Genomic DNA, 4,821 nt, shown 5'->3' on the forward strand with positions numbered 1-4,821 from the left:
ATCTTCATTTACTGTTTGTGTTCCATTGCTTTAAATAACGTCTGCAAAGGGTCCTTTCAGTCGCTTGCGTGGTTTTCTACACACCTGTCTGGGATGCTTTAAGTGTTCCAGCTTTCGTGTGCGCAAGCCCACTGCACCATCCTTGACTGTTGCAACGGGGGTTGCTAAAAATGACAAAACCCCTGCAAAGGTCGGGAGTGGCATCCACCTCCCCAGTGGACACGGGGATCACCAGCATGCTCCTGTTGCAGCAGAGGCAGGGTCCGAGTGGGCGGCAGTTTGGAAGAAGATTGCAGCCCTCGAAGACAAGGTGGGCCGTTTACGGTCTGAGATCTCCGTGCTTGCTGGTGCCCTGACTGACCCACATATATCCCGGAGCAGTTCGGAGACCACTGGGACTCCTGTTGTAGTCTCCACTTCAGCTCCAAGCTGTTTCCCACCCCCTCCTCCTCCACTGCCACCTCCTCCTCCTCCACCTGCTAGTATCCAGGGCCCCAAGCAGAAGACGAGTCATCGTCAGGGAAGTGGCGCAGGACCCACCAAAGGCCCCAACATGGTGGATGTCCTGGCGGAGCTGCCCTGCGTTAAACTGCGCCCGGTGCTGAGGTCGCCAGGTGGGACGCCAGTGCCGAGGAGGGGACTGACGCAGGGGACGCCCATGGCCTCAGAGGACATTGCTGCCATTTTAGCAGAGGCTCTGAAGAAGAAATTCAAGCAACAGAACCACTCTGATGAGTAGGAGCAGCAGGCCTCTGAGCCCTTAAACTTTTTTTACTTAAATTTTTTATACTTATATAATTTTTATACTTAAGATTTTTATACTTATATACTTTATATACTTAAACTTTATATACTTATACTTTATGTACTTATATACTTTATATGCTTATATTTATATACTTATACTTTGTGTACTGATTCTATATACTTATTAATAAATAATATATTTATATCACTATTATTTTTAAAAGAGTTGCTGATTTTGTAATACTGCTGCAGCATTCTCCACATGCTAATCACTGCCCCACATCGAATTGGCACTTTGATCTGCCACATATCACTTCACTACCCCCTGTTGAATGTTGCATCGTATGTTGTTAGATATCTTCATTAAGGACATTAAGTACTTCATTATTAGGCTGCACAATATTGGAAAAGATGTATTTCTCCAATTAGTATTGCAGTATTTAATTAAATTTAAAATGCTTAAAACAAACATCTATTCATGAGTGATTAAAACGGCAAGGATGAAAATGATTAGGATTAGCTCTTGCCAAAATAGGGCTTGTAAACTTTTGTGGTAGTCAGAATTAACCCAAACAACTATGACTATACCCAACGGAAATCTTTAGTAAAAAGCGAAAGATTTATACGGGATGAAGAGAGACCCGAGTCGATATGGGGCTGCCGCTTAGCAGGTCCCCGTTAGCCGGGTCTCCGTGACGCCCCCGCTCTGAGTAGAATGCCCAGGGGCGTCGCAGCTGTCGCTGTCGGGGCCCCGACTCCTCCCTGTCCTCCTGTCCTCTCAAGAAACAGCAATCATTTAAACAAACATGAGGGAAAATTCAAAAGGCAAAGATGACGTCATGCCTTACCTCAGCACAGCTGTCCACCACACAAACAGCGTGTCACCTTACTTCAAAATAAAAAAAAATAAGAAAACCGGAAGGAAACGGGGGCCACGCACGGACAGGGCCCCTCCCTCACAGCACATGCAGCTAATTAGCTGGCCATCCAGAGGCACTCAGTCTATTAGTCACCCACTCAGTCAGTTAGTCAGTCAGTCAGTTCTGCCTTTCAACAACAAGGGGCAGTAGAGGTGCACCGTTCCTGGAAGCACTGCAATACTGGGCCGATGCCTGGAGCGGACGGGGCAAGCCCCACTTCCGGCTCCCTGTTCCAAAAATCTGTTTAATATGTGGTCCCCTCAATGGGGGACGTATCAAAATAACCTTTTCATACCAAAACAAAATGTAAATCAGCTCAAATACATGAATAATAAATATTATGCTTGTACTACTTACATTAACACATAATCACAATGTATGAGGCTGAATCATTCCTACACTATGCAAATCATGCCAACACAGTACAATAAGACTTTCAAAGATAATATTAAACAAATAGAACTACACACAGAAAAATAATGGTTCTTTAGAAGTCTGTGTGGTTCCATAAAGAACCATAACCTACTAAAGAACCATTTTATGTAGTGGATGGTTCTACGTGTTAGTCATATGGTTCTTTGGGATATTGAAGGGTTCTTAATTCTTATTCGAGTTATTGGATGGTGGTGGTGGGTATAAATTTGCAAAATAATTGTCCCTCTCCATAAGCTGCACTGAAAAGGAGAAGATGAAGGTTTTTCTGAATTTGTAAATACAACGAAGATCATGAAAGTACATTTTACAAGAAAATACTATTGTAGTCTTGCTACTTGAGAATCCCATGTATAATTCAGTATGATACTTTTAGTGTCGTTGTAATTGTTTTCTTAAAATACATTTTTAATTTTTGTCCGAAATATCAGAGTAAAATCCCTATGGTTTTGTGGCTTCCACAACCTGCGCATGCGGCTGACGAGTCCTGGTAGAGTGCGGCTCGTGCGAGGGGGTTACGAGGTTTTTTTCTCAGAAGACGATCGGGAGCAGTTACAGTACAAGAGCAGTAAGGTAATTTTTTAAATGGGGAAAAATGTTTTGGAATAATTTAACCATCAGAAGGCAATTTAAAATGAACTATGAGGATCGGATTAAAAAAAAGTCCCACGAGTAATTTTTTGACATTCCGAACGATTTTACTAATTTGACGATAGGGAGTTTTTTTTCCCGTATGACTACCAATAAGAACTTCAAAGTAGTTGAAGTTTTTTTTTTATTTTATGTGAGGGTCTGTGGCCAATCGTATGTAGGAAATTTATTTCTGCTTTAAACGCTCAATTGCTGTGTTTACTGAAGGATTTTTATTTAAAATAAATACTATTAGGGTGATAATCCATATCATCCCGGACACTTAGAGCTACTTTGGGTTATCCATCCATCCATCATCTGAAACCGCTTATCCTATACAGGGTCGCGTGGGGTCCAGAGCCTATCCTGGACGCAAACTTCGGGTTTTTCCGAACTGCTTTAAAACCGAAAAGCTCCTGTGCTCGACTAATTAGTTAATTTCTTCTTGTGCTTAACTGGTTTGTTTCCTTGATTGAAAGACTTATCCAGCATGTTTCACATTAACATTAAGTAACACATGCATGGTTACAGGAGACTCAGCAAGAATTCAGCGCTCAAGTGAAATCCAGGTCCTTTTAATTGAAATAGTAGTTTACAAATCCTGTTCAAGCTCAAAGTGTCTGGGATGACATGGATTATTTGGTCACCCGAAATACCATCGTTAGCAAACGGTTAAGATCTGCAAATTAGTAAGTTAGTGCAATACGTCCCCAGGACGGAACAGACAAACCTTGGCTATAAATAAGAATTAAATTGATTAGGTGAGAACGATCTGTTGTGACTATAGTTTGCAATGTAACCAATTAGGTTTTGTTTAGAGCCCTACCACTGAGTTTGATGGGTGACTATAACTGATAATTTTAATGGTTGTTGGTATCATTTAAATTATAATTTTAGAAATATATATAAAGGACCAAATATATATAAAGGACCAAAGGAGTTGTAACCACCATATTGCAGCAATAAAGCAGGAGTGCCAAAAGATGAGGCCAGTGCCTCCACAGAGTACAAAGGTACAGAAGATACTATATTCAACAGCACACCACTGCAGAGGTCTTACAAGAATTCCCCTTCTTTTCTATTCCAGTCTTGGTGAGTTAAGATGTTAATGTGCATCAGTTTAGTACATATGTAATTCTGCACTTTGCATTGAATAGAATAAATAATTTGTCCCATATTTGCTTCAAAACACCAATAGAATTAATTCATTTAAACTACATGTTTTGCTTCAGCTGTGTGAAGAAGCATCAGCACTTCTTAAGATTGATGTGGACAAGCAGGTCATCAAAGGGTTCAATAAGCTGGCAAGCCAGCTTGTGTCCATGGCACCTGAAAGCAACCTGAAGAGGCTTTGCCTGCAGTCTGTTGATGAGAGCCAGACTGATACTGAACGAAATGGTAAGCTACACAAGTCTCTTATAATACACTGAAAGACTAAATCAGATAGGAGGATAGTTAAATCTACCAGAGTACAATATTTCTCATTGTATCTGAAAGAACTGTTGCTAGTCTAAGGTAGTCTGTTTAACCCTATTAATTAGGTCATCAGCCCTCCTTCCACTGTTACTTTTGTTGTCTAAGTGCCAAGTCAAGTTAATCAAATTCATGGTGTTACGATCAAGTACACCTTAAATTAGATAGTGAAGAACATGTGTGGGTTAACTGTACAGATGCTGTGGTTGTTAACGGGGCTTCATGTTAAATAATAAGCAACAGCAGCAGAATAAATAATGCAATTTTTTCCCATTGCACCTCACTTTTAGGTCATTAAGCCTCATGAAGCTATTATAATTAATTGTTTTAGGTAATTCTACCACATTGTATTACAAGTATTTGTGGTTTATATCCAGTGTTTTCCTTTTGATGGTAGCATGTAATTAGGATAAGAAGTTCCCCTTATTTATTTCAGATTTCACTTAATCTGTTTTAGGTCTTTAAGCCACATTCATTTCAGATTGGTATGAGTGTTTCAAAACTTTGCCGAATCAAATTTGTGAGTTTTGTTAAATTATTTGTGATTTACAGGCCAATTGGTGAATGCAGTTATACTCCTCCTACCATCCATCTTCATAGAAAATACACCCCAGCTGTT

General features: G+C 40.3%; 1 non-coding gene and 1 pseudogene across 1 annotated transcript; both read right to left on the minus strand.

The window, feature by feature from the left end:
* Positions 1–1,265: 1,265 nt before the first annotated feature.
* LOC140582603 (U5 spliceosomal RNA) lies at positions 1,266–1,396 on the minus strand (annotated as a pseudogene).
* Positions 1,397–1,814: 418 nt separating this feature from the next.
* Positions 1,815–2,006, minus strand: LOC140582563 (U2 spliceosomal RNA). The gene has a single exon (XR_011985465.1). It is a non-coding gene; the product is annotated as a U2 spliceosomal RNA (small nuclear RNA).
* Between the last annotated feature and the right edge of the window lie 2,815 nt (positions 2,007–4,821).

The sequence above is a fragment of the Paramormyrops kingsleyae genome, chromosome 24 (genome assembly GCF_048594095.1).
Source record: "Paramormyrops kingsleyae isolate MSU_618 chromosome 24, PKINGS_0.4, whole genome shotgun sequence".
In the NCBI taxonomy this organism is placed as follows: Eukaryota; Metazoa; Chordata; class Actinopteri; order Osteoglossiformes; family Mormyridae; genus Paramormyrops; species Paramormyrops kingsleyae.